This window comes from Hyaena hyaena, unplaced genomic scaffold, assembly GCF_003009895.1.
Source record: "Hyaena hyaena isolate Hyena2069 unplaced genomic scaffold, ASM300989v1 scaffold_1908, whole genome shotgun sequence".
In the NCBI taxonomy this organism is placed as follows: domain Eukaryota; kingdom Metazoa; phylum Chordata; class Mammalia; order Carnivora; family Hyaenidae; genus Hyaena; species Hyaena hyaena.
In genome coordinates, this window is record NW_024082543.1 from 76,954 (window position 1) to 90,015 (window position 13,062).

Here is a 13,062-nt window from a genome sequence, read left to right on the forward strand (position 1 = left end):
ACTATCCACGTTCTAGGAAATCATATTAAACATAAGGTCAATGACTAACAAGAGCTTTCTGAACAGCTGCTCTGCTGACAATTTGGAGGATTGATTTCATCACTTGGTTATTTAAGCTAACTATACAAAAACACTTCAATTCAATGGGCCTGGAAGTTCCAAGCCATGTCCTCATTTTCTTGGAAATCAATAAGGAGGTTGCTTGCTCAACAGATCTTCACTTGGGAGTTTTACTTTTTGAGAAAATTTTGTTTCAATTTACCGTTAAAAACATACACAAATTGGTCTCTTCCATCACTGGTTTCTCCCACTAGTCTTTTCGTCTCTGATTTCAGATCTGGCAATGCCATTTCCCTACTAGAAACCAACAGTAGCTCCCCAGTGCTTTGAGGATAGATTCCAAACTCCTCAGCCAAGGTCTGGTGCAACAGGGCCCACCTGTCTCCCCACTCCGCCTCACATGCCCTGCCCCACACACTCTGTCCCTAAGTCTGGTCATATGAAACTTCACACCATTCTGGAACTCACATCCTCTCTTATTGGACAGTCAATGACACTGTGTCCTCAATTATTCTACTGGCTCACTCCCACTCTTCCTTCAGGAAGTGCCCAACATTAGCCTCTTCCACAGATGCTTTCCAGAGTCAACAGGAAGGTCAGATACCTCACCTTGCTTCCTTAGCAATCCATGGTGATCCCTATTTTAGCACTACCACTCTACCTGACACACCTGCTACCTTACCCCTAAGATCCTTGAAGTCAGAGATGGTGACCTACTCACATCGAGATGTCTATTCCCCAATGAGGCATTCAGGAGGTACTTAATAATTGTTGAATAAATGAATTATAAATGCATTGAATGCATTATTCTCACTGAGGTGAAAAGACATCTTAGTAGCTTAATGGCCTAAAAAATCCCAAGAAACTGCATGTCCTCTGCTGATTCTTCTCTACCTCTCCCAATACACTTTTTTTTTCATCATTCGGTAGCTTTCTTTTTTATTTAACATTACATTTTTTCCAGCTTTATTGAGGTATAATTGATGGTTTAAAACTGTATATATTTAAGGTGTATGACTCAATGATTTGATGTGTATAAACTTTGTGAAATAATGTAACCTTACATAGTTACCACTTTCTTTCTCTTTCTTCCTCCCCCTCCTTTCCTCCTTCTTCCCTCCCTCTCTCCCTTTCTTCCTTCCTTTCTTTTTGTTTTTGGTGTCATAAAAATACTTGAAATCTACCCTCTTAGCAAGTTTTAATCCTGCACTACAGTATTGTTAACTGTACACTGTTGTACTTCAGATCTCTAAAAGTTACTCATCTTGCCTAACTGAAGCTTTGGTCCACTTAACCAGCATCTCCCTACTCAAATTCTTGCCTCATCTCCACTTTCCTCTGTTCCAGGAGGCTCAAGATGTTGGACTTTATCAACCAGGCCCCTTTGTCCTATGGCTTTGGGTAAAAACTGAGCAGTGGGAGGCACTGAATAAGATCAGAGGTTAGCAGAAGAGAGAAGTTGGAGTATTTATTTTATTTTCTCCCATCTCAGACTGGTGTAACTAGAGGCCACAGCTCCCATGGGGTGGCTTCACCCACAGGGTGGTTCTTGCCATAGTCCCATAACTTCTCCTTTTTCTCGCCCCTCCAAGGTCTTTCCCTTTCTTCCTTTCCCTCACTTCCCTCCCCTTCCTTATTGTTGCCTTTCCAATTATTGATAGCCTCAGATGCTTCACCTTTCTTTGTGAAAGGTGCCCATATCTATGTACCTACTTCATTAACTCTTTCAATCACCCTTTTAAATGAGTCACCTATCTTCTTACTGGACTTTGGCTGATGCCTCAAGGATCCTAAATTTGTTTTTGCTTGCCCTATCCTTGTATTTGCTTTTCTATAATCCAACAAATTCAATTAGTGAATTAACTGATCATATTAATTAACAGAAGAATATGTCTGTTTGATGGATGACCCTATAGAAGTTGTCCCAACTCAAAAGTCTAGCTCCAATTTTCTGGCTCAGTTTGACTCATCAGATAAGGTGATAATTTCTACCATGCTCTGCCTAACTTCTGTCTTTTTTGAAATTTTGGCTAAGCCTCGTTGCAGAATACAAATTGAATTATTCAAGCACAACCTAGACAACTCCATATCCTTAATCCCATTTTCCCAAATGAAACTTGTGTTATAAGTAGCTGTAAAATACAGGCTGTACTGTTAGGGGGCATAACTGATTGACTATTTGCCAAAGCCCATGCTTCCCACTGTCATAAGAGTTGATTTGAAGTGACTTGGGTGTAAACTTTTAGCCTGGATGGCAGATGCTGGATTTTTTTTTTCTTTTGTGTCTGTCTCTCCCTCTCACCCTGCCCCAGCAAGTCTGTCTCCTGTCAAAAACAGGGGAATATAGCTAAAAAGTTAGATAGCTCATCCCTGTGGCCACTTAGTCAGACTCTTAACTTGCCCAATAATAAAACATTGTCCCTGCCACTTCTACTGTCTCAACAAGCAGGGCATGCTCTTTAAATAAGTGTAAAATAAGAAATCCACTCAAAATTGTTTTTTTCTCTAAAGTGTGCACTTGTGCCTAAACACCAATCTTTTAACTTTTCTAACTTATACCTTGGCCACTTTATTCCCAGCACATCCCAAAATATTTAAAGTAACTTAAAACATGGAAACAATCTGTAATTTACTCCATTGTGTACCTATGGGTGACAAAGCCTGTGCCACTTACATACATCATTTTTTGTGTTGAAAATAATTTTATGTTAACCTAAAGGTGACTATTTAACAAAAGTTAAGAGTCAAAATCACTTTTGACTCTTTTGACAGTTCAATCATTCAATTAAACATCATCAGGCTTCCTCACTGACCAAACCTCCAACATTGGCCTTTTTTAATGGAAATGTAATAAGGGCACTAAAAAAGGGGTTACTAATGTTTGCATAATTTGGAAAAGTAGAAGACATAAAATCTATACTAATTTTAGCTCTGCATCATTAAACATGAAATATTGATTATTGCTCTTTACAACAGAATTTATGAAGCTAGCTAGGCTGCTGTGTCCACATAAAGTGATTCTGATGCTTTGCCCCCGGAACCTCAGTGGCTGTAAATGATGCTCCTTGGTGACAGCTGGGAGGCTGGCATTCTGATCCACAGCCTTAAGAGATACATTTCCCAGATTAGACCAGGAATGACCCAGCTGCACAGCCCAACTTCAGAAAATTAAATTGGAGGGAGTCCAAACCTCTGTTGAAATAACTGTGTGAATTACAATGCTTCCATGGGCCTTGTTACAATGTAAATGTGCTTTACAATTTACTGTCATTTCCCTTCTACTCCTGCTGTGAATATGGGCATTAATAGTCATCTCATCTATTTAAAGGCAAAATGGCATCAGAAATAAAAATGCAAGATTCATGTTTTCTCTCTTTGGAAAGCAGAGACTAAATTCTTTTTTTTCCTTTTTTTTTTTTTTTTTTGCAAAAAGAGCATATATTTTGTTTATGTATTATGCATTAATGTTTTTTATGGCTGACAAACCTGTAAATTTCACACAGGAAGTTATCTTGCAGCTGAACATGAATTTCTTTGGGAGGAAAAAATGGCTAATAGGGCATCAACAGCTCATTTAAAGGATTCATTCAAGTAAGTTATAGGCACATGGGGTGTATATGAGGTAGTAGACTTAAAAGAGATTTACCTGTTTCTAGCATATTTTGAATGTCCAATGAGATGCAGAGGGATTGTGATTTTAGTGACAATCACTGAAACTCACTATGCCAGTTCTCAGCGCCATTATTTGCTACCTCATACATAGTAAAACTTACAAACTTACCAACATGAGATATGACAATGGGAATTGCTGTGACAGCTCATTCTTTATTCTTGTTTGACCACCCAGGCTATGCTCATAAGCATTAGGACATAAAACAAAAACAAAAACAAAAACAAAAACAAAAAAACCTTTGATTGCCAACTCTGAGAGTGCCAAACACCGGAGCTCATTTGAACAGATGCCAATTAGAAACATACTAAGTAAAAACCCACTTACGATTGTATCAGTTATTGGTCACCTTGGATCTGAGATGATTTCAGACCCTGAGATCGTCCTGGAGTAGATATGTGAAATGATACTCATCTGGAAGGGGATCTAGATCTAGACAACCAGACCACACACGTCAGCCCTCCGCCCTAATCTGAATAAGCACCTACAATTTCATCGGACTGCACTTGCATGGACCCGGTGGATCCAGCATCGTCAGACAGGTATGTTGAAAAATACCACTTAGGCTCAAATGTTGTTCTTCTCCTTTCCCTGAGATTATGTATGGTCTCAAGAACTTTTGCTAGTTTTAGATCACAGACATTCTAAAGTTATCATTATAAGATGAATACTCAGCTCATTACGAGGAGTCTACCCCATTCCTACTCACTCTAGGATACGAGAAATTAAAACACTATTAGTAATAATTTTAAAGTAATCATGCTGCTCAGAGTTAATTCAGCTGAACGCCTAGACAACAGTGAAAAATCAACTGAAATTGAAATACTAAGTACAACCACTAGGCGAGAGATATTTTTGCATCTTATACATTTCTGTACTCTGGAAAAACAAAACCCTAGATACCATGCTTCAAGCTGAAAACTCATACATAAGCATACAAGCCATCAAACAAATACCTCTCAGAATGCAGACAACAACAAAAGTGGATTAGTGAATCCATACACCAACTCCTGGTTTCCTGTGCCAAAGGACAAAAGCAAAGTGCAGGCAATCAGAACATCATGTAACTTCCAAATTGTTAATACTTGATTCTAGGATGTATCCCATTATATTTAGCAAATACTATCCAGATTAGATTTTTCTTAGTACAACTAGAGAATGAATTTCTCATTTGTGGGGAAGCAACCCAAATGCATGCTGGGAAGAGCTTTCCCAGCATGTTCTACTGAGACCTGTCCTTCTCTTCCTTTCCATTTCTTCCACTATCACCCGTGTCCAGGAACTTAGTGACTTGTACCAGAACTATACATATGTTATTACATAATTGTTTTTCTTTAAGTACATTTCCAATAATTTAGCTCTCCTCCTCATAATCTCTAAACAAAAATAATATTCAGTGTTGAAAATATTCTTAATCCTGTAACTTCACTATTGCTCCTTCTATACCTTCTGAAATCCTTTTAAGTTCACCTCAAATGCAATTTTACACACTTTAACATTCCCTTCCACAGCTAATGTCATGTCATTTATTTGAACTACTGTTATTACTACTAACATTTATTGAATTTTACTAGGTCCCAGGCACATTGTATAAATTATCTTTTTAAAATTATGACTCCAGCCCCATAAAAATAGCAAAAGATACAATTATTATATCCATTACCTGGATAAGAAAACAGACTCAGAAAGATTATATAGCTTGACCAAGGTCTTATAGGAAAAACAGCATGCCAACCTAAGCAGTCCAATTCCAGAATCTAAACTTTATCCTCTCCACTATTTTCCCATGAATGACATGCAACATGAATGAGCAGTGGCAATAACTCACCCATGAGGCCTATGAAGAAGTTCTAGTATTCTGCAAAGTACTCAGATTTCTTATCTGAACCAGTCTTGTCATCTACTTGCTGTCATCGTAGACAACTGACTCACTCATAGGCTGCAGTTTCAATATTTGTGAAATGGCGATGACCGTGCCTACTCCATGGTGTTATGTGATCACCAACGAAAATAACATATTTAAAAGTGTTTTGTGTACAATAAAATACTGGCCACCCCATGAGGAGATTCCTGAAGTGCCTTTCTGAGGACAGCAATTATGTCTCACTTGTTCCTGTGGTGTCCAGCTTTGTTCCAAGGTGCGTGACCTTGGACTGGGAAACCCCTTAGAGTCCCAGTTTCATCATCTTTAAGATGAGGACACTAACTATACCAAATTCCAAGGATTGCCAAGCTGTTTGATGATTAAAAATTCATGTTATTCATTCAGTCTTGCACCAGGCACATAGTAGATGCTCGATAATCTTCATTACCTTCATTATTATTAAATTTTTATTATCATATCTCTCTAGTCCCTCCAAAACATGGGTGTATACCCAGACATCTTCTCCCAGCTTACTCTAAACTCATTTCCATTACTTACCCAGTTGTGTCAGTTCTATTTTTGAATTGTCTCCAGAGCATACCCTCCCTGTTTGAACTGTCCTTAGTTAAGGATTTACTGCCTGCCAGAGTGAGCAACCTAAAATGCCAACTTCATCATCAGATCAGTCACCTGCTTGAAACTAATCCACTTGCACCTAGCAGGTGGAGCCGAAGCCCCTGCAGCTGGCAGGACCTCGTGTGATGGTTCTATGTACCCTGTCCCATATGTTCTTCCAGCCCTTTTCTCTGACAGACCCATCCCCACTCCACTTAACCCTCTTGGAACATGAACATGTCAGTAAAATCCTGAGTGAAGATCAGGTGCTCAAATACTTGGAATGAGTCAGTCCATATATGAGTGTAAATAAAACAATGATAAAGAAAATATTTTGCAACAGAAACAATTGATTAGTAATACATTATAGTGTGTAGGTTATAACTAAATAATAAAGACAGCATTGCCTCAATTATGGAGAATGGTCTCTCAGAAAGTTCTATATATTGGAGCATGTCTCCATTCCTGGATATTTGGTTCTCTGTCTCCCAGATACCTCTCACACAGCCCCTAAAACTCACCCATCTTACTTGTAAAGTCTTCGCTTAGAGCCCTCTTTAGAAAACAATTAAATAAGCTTAATTTTATTATTACCTAATTTGTAGCAAATTAAAAAAAAATCATTAAAGACGAGGTTATCAAAAGATGTGAGGTGATCTCATGGGTACATCAAGTATGATTAAATGTTAGCATCCAGCATAATTCTGGACACATAGCAATAATGTGGGTGTTAAGAAGAATATTCAATAAAATTCATTAAAAGAAGAAAGAGACACTTTAAGAGGTTAAATGAGGCCATAACACAGAAGTATGAAATTGAAAGAACTTGAAAAAACATGAAAAAAAAAAAAACAACAGTGCTGCAAGTCAGCAAATTTTACTTTCATTTGTTCATTGTTCCATTCATTATTTTAAAAATTATATAGTCATATATGTTAGGCACTGTCCTAAGAGTATATAATGGGGACAGAGGAGAGAATAAGCAGGCGCAACTCTGTCCTTCTGCAGCTTGAGGAAAGATGAGTTTTAAGTAGTCAAGGAGTTATCAATAACTATTTTCATTCAAAAACTGGTTTAAACATTTTGCCATTCAGGAAAGAATGCAGATCAGTCAAATTAGCCTGACTCTTGTGTTTGAATGGCAACAGAGTTTGAAAGATGATATTCTAGAGAGGGCCAAGAAAAAATTTGTCAATCCATGTGCTCACGGTGGGACAATGGCTAGAATTGACTAGAATGGTTGGCCCATGTACAGAATGTGAAAAGGTGATAGAAATGGCACCAAACTGGGATGCAAAAAATTCTCAAGTATAGATTAGAGGCTTACTCAATAAGAATGGCATTTACTGAGGAAAACAGAACAAGGCAGGCAGATAGACAAGAGAACATAAGACAGTGTGTCAAATCTGCTTTGTCCTGTGATGATCCATGACATCACTACAATTACGAATGCCTATTTACCTCCTGCATATTATCTATTAAAAATTGAGTACCATGTGTGTCTAGTAACACCAAAGGCAGATCATGCAGAAGAATAAGTCTTTTTAGTGTGTGTGTGTGTGTGTGTGTGTGTGTGTGTGTGTGTGTGTATTGGAGAGCAATGTTTCTTTTTATCTTAGAAATGAGTGACCACATGTGAAAAATACCCCTTAACATCAGGTGGAAAAACACACATAAACATCTTTCCCCAAACCCCACCCCTTAGTACTCAATGCCACATTTCCCACCGAGGTAAGGGCAATCTATTCTAAACCAAAGGTTAATTTTCATGAATAGAGAGAAACCTAATTGGAAGGGAAAATACTAGGTTTATATAAACAGAGCATCACTTTTCAAAACCAATAAGAATTCTCAATGAGATGACTTTATTCTGTTCATATGTGAAATTCCCCATTAGATTTGTATCATTGGATTTCACGATTTTGGTGATTGCTCAAATTGCTTCATAACAAGTAGGTGAACAATCTTGATAAGAAGTACTTTACTCTAAACCAAGGTATGTTAAATTTGATATTTTCCCCTCATACAGCTATAGCAGAATGTTCAAAAAGAATGCTGAAGTCCTAAAGAGGAAATTAAACCTCAGCTGAGCTGTTATTAAAACTTCTATTGTATCTTTTAGACATGAAATCTCTACGTACTCAAGATACAGTGACACAGCTGTTATCTAAAAGCCAAGTGGAAATACACAGCGGGCGGGGGGGGGGGGGGTTGGTGGTTTTCTAAACGTAGAGGATGAGTAAAAGGAGAATGGGGACGATAACAAATTATTGGAACAAAACATGGACCAGCATTCTCTACCATTCAGGATTGCTAAATTCATGAATGCTATTAACTTCCTTGTTCTTAGCTCATTGAAGTTCTTACCCCCAGGCTGGTGACTATACCACTCTTCTCTTTTCTCCCTATTCACATCAAATTCTCTTATCAACTATTACTTACTCTTCTATTCAACAGGAAATTGTCACTCTCAACATCTGTAAAATCTCCAAATTGAGGATTTCATCCTGAATTCTCCAATGACTGTGTTCTTAAACTGTGTTCTTACATCTGCTCTGTAACATCCATGTTCTCACCTATATTGGAAAGCTCTTCTGCAAATGCATTCCTTCTTTGATAAAATATGTGGGTAAATGTTTCCCCTTTGCCAAGTGGAATCCCCTTTGAGTAATGTTACAGCCAGAATTTTAAAAAACAAAAAACCCTGATGCACACAATAGACTCCAACCAGCTAGCATTTGTTTAGAGTCTACTCTGGACCTGGCTATTTTCTGCCACCAGCAGCTTTGAAGCAGGGAGACAGCCATCAAATACACAATGCCACATTTAAAGGTCGTTATTACCTCAGAATTTACCCAGATGGAAGTTGAACAAGACCAAATGCATTCTGGGACATTTCCTTGAAGAAAAGAGTCCTGATATTTCATCCTCTCAGCAGCCCACACACAAAATAATAAAAATGCTCACTTTATGTAAAAGGGTCTTGAAAATATCAATATGAGTGGTTATAAGCTTTAATAGACCTCCGAATCCAATTAGCTACAATTTTGTGGTGGCTTAATAATTTATGATTATTGCAAATTCATTAGATTATAATTCACTACAGCCAAACCTATGGATTTCTTGATATCTTTAAAAACATGCATTCTCAAGGTGAAGCATGGCATTGTCTATGTTCATTGCTACCAAAATAGTTTAATTTTAACAATTCAGAATGCATTCCATTACTTAAACCTGGATCATTTGGAGATTTTCCCTGTTAATGTGAAGACATAAACCTAAGAGCATTGCACCAGCTCATTAAGCCTCCTGATTTCAGCAGCTGTCTAGTATTAGCTGAAAGCAATCTACTGTGTGTGCTTAAACAGGCCCTGTTCACCTTTTCCTCTGCTCCACAAACAAAAGCAAATCTAGAAAATGTATAAATACATGTACACACACAATACACACATAACACACAACACTTACAAAAAAAAAAAAAATGTTAACCTGGTGAATTATTATAAGGAAAACTCCTGTACCCATTTTCTAAATCAAGAAATAGAACCTTACCAAACATGTCAGATGCCTCTTCACATGCCCCATCCTGATTACAACTCTCTCCCTTCCTCCCTCCAGAATTAACCCCCATTACTACAATTTATACAGTAACCACCTCCTTATATTTTGCTATAGTATTCTCACCCAATTTTGCATTCTTAACTACTATCGTTTAGCCTTGCCCACTTTTAAATTTTTTTTTAATAATTATAAATTCAGAGAAAGTTGTGGAAAATGTACAGGGTGGTCCCACTCACCCTTCACTCTTTATCCCCCAATTTGCATAACTATTGTACTGTACTCCATGAAATGGTCATTTACATAATTCACAAAATTTACTGGAATTTCATCAATTATATATTCACTCGTGTGTGTGTGTGTGTGTGTGTGTGTTTATAGTACTAGGCAATTTTACCACATGTGTACCTTTGTGTAACCACTACCATGATCAAGATGCAGAACTGTTATGTCACTATAGGCTCCTTCATGCTACCTCTTTATAGCCACAAGCCTCTCCTCCTCTCCCAAATCCTAATGCTGACAACTATTAATCTATTTTCCATCTCTATAGGATTTCTTCCAAGAATATTCCAGAATGGGTCCATACATGATGCATTCTTTTTATTGATGATTAGTATTTCATTTATAGATGTATCAGTTTATTTAACCAGACATCAAATGAAGAATGTTTAGGTTGTTTCTAGATTCTGGCTATTATGAATAAAACTGCTATGAATATTTATGTACATATGACTGTGTAAACATAATTTTGTCAACAAATGCAATTTCTGGGTCATAGTGTTAGTGAATTTTTAATTTTAGAAGAAATCGTTAAATATTTTCCAGAATGATAAACCATTTTACATTCCCACCTGCAATATATGAGTTAATCTGTTTTTCTGCACCCTTACTAGTATTTTGTATTTCCTACTTTCCACAATTTTAATATGTACTTAAATTTCTTTTAATTTACAGATTCTCCCTACATCTTTTTCTTTTCCTTAAAATATGTTTGTTGAAAAACCCAGACAAGTTGAACTATAGAGTTTCCTAGTCTGGATTTTACTGATTTATAGGCCCATGATGAAATTCATGCTCAAGTTCTCTAGCTTCTAGGATCTAGAAGCTTGATCAAATTTTAGTTTGACTCCTTTGGCAAGGCCTTAGGTGGAGGCATGTTCTTTCGGAGACTCATACTGGTCTGGTGGTCTCCGTATCTTTGATGACAGACCATTGAAGCTCAGTGGTTATATCCGTTAACTGAGGGTGGGAGGTGTAAAATGGTTATGTGCTAGTTATATAATTTTATTATATTTATTATAGGAAATAATTTCATTAAAAAACTTTATTTACTATTGGCTTACCCACTATTACATTCATCTAAAAGAGGCAGGATAAACCTGATTATTTTCTTTTAGCAGTTTACAAGATGAAGTAGTTCTCTGTCATCCTGCAAAAGTGGTCAATTTTTTTTAACATCACTAAGAATTTATTAATATAAGCAAATTTGACTGTTTTTTCTCCTTATTAAATATTAGGTATTTCTAATTATTATTTTTCCTATCAGTGAAACTCAAATTATTCTATTTTGGGCCAGTGAGAGCCTCTTTAAGATGGCTCCTGAGTCCTTTTGATACAAGCCCTGTAGTTTCTGATAACTTCCTGGATATTTGCTCTGACAAAATGATCCAAACCTATATACTTTCTGCCACAAACCAAGAATCAGCCATTATTTTAAGGAGCCCTCATTTCTTTTAGTGGAAAATGGTATTTTAATACCATAATCTGACCGGTAGCAATGCTCATTATCACTGCACTGGTCATTGTTCTAAGGCTTCTCAGTGACAGAGGTAGGACATAAAATAAAATACTTCATGGGCTCATACTTAGATTTCCAATTCAATTTCAGGACTGAAGAGTTTTTACTTGACTTTTTAAAATAATATGTCTGTATCTCCATCTTCCACACCAAACTTCTGGTTCTCAAGGATATATGAGGTAACAGAATTCAAATATTATATAATCATTCATTCCAAAATTATATTATACACATAAGAGCACACATATAACACTACTAATACTACTACCATCCACTGAGATTACTCAAAATAGTTAATATTTTTTTACATATGCTATCTTCAGTTTTTATCCCTCACTTCTTTTAATAGTTTTATTATATCTACATTATAGCATATGGCCATTATATACTATATTTTCTCTCTTTTGTCCCTTATTTAATCTTAATGTTTCAGTAAGCATATATTTAACACGTACCACCAGTCCATCAGCTCATGTCTCTCCAGTCAGTTTGGTTGCCTGAGGCTTATTCTCTAGTAAATTACTCTTAGAAGAAAAATTCCCTAAGTCTTATATGTCAATAAGAGTTTGCATGCAAAGAGTTCAGGACATGCCACCCCAAAACATGCTACTTTGATATTTTGATTACTTTGAGCTGAAAGCACTTGAAAAACAGCACATGCAGGATGGACTTTCTCTGAACTCCGCTTTTTGCCAAAAGATAGATCTTCCAAAAGGAACCCATCAACGCCTTCCCCGGGAGTTTCATCTGTAAGGACACAAGTCTAAACGTCTAAACCAAACTGACTCCAGGACAGGCTTTAAGTATCCCCCCTAAAATAGGAGGCCTAAGTTTCAGCTTCCCCAAAACTAACACATTGCCCAAGGCAGGAGAAACCACCCTTGCAACACCCAATCAGGAAAGGCCAGCGACCACCCTCCACATTACTAAGGGAGAGGCCTGGAGATAGAAACTATAGATAGGACACTGCTACCTAATGTTAAAGTTAACCCGTTAGTTGCCGAACAAGACCCTAGGCTCGCTCTGTGATTGGTTGAATTTAAAGGTACTCTAAATGTTGTAATTGGATCCCGCAAAAAGTAATGGATACTCTAGACAATGTGTATGGTTCAACCCGCTGTCAATAATGTTGAATAATTATGATTGGATCACTGTTCCCCTGCCACAACTTCTGCAACTCCCCCGTCACAAACCCCATAAAAACCCTACTCTGCCTTTGCTCGGGGCTCTCAGCACAGATCCACTGCGTTGGTGAGGTCTGGGAGCCCGAGCTCGAGCCCGTAATAAAGTCCTTTGCCTTTGCATGCGTGACTCGGTCTCCCCAGTGGTCTCTGGTCGTTGAGGATACTGCGATCTGGGTATAACACATCAACCAAAAAAGACTGACTCTTACTACTGGACAGAAGATTAGAGGTCCATGCCCCTCTCAGACATACTTTGTCACAAACAATCATATCTCCCATCTATTCTTTTTTTTTTTTCTTTTTTTTTTCC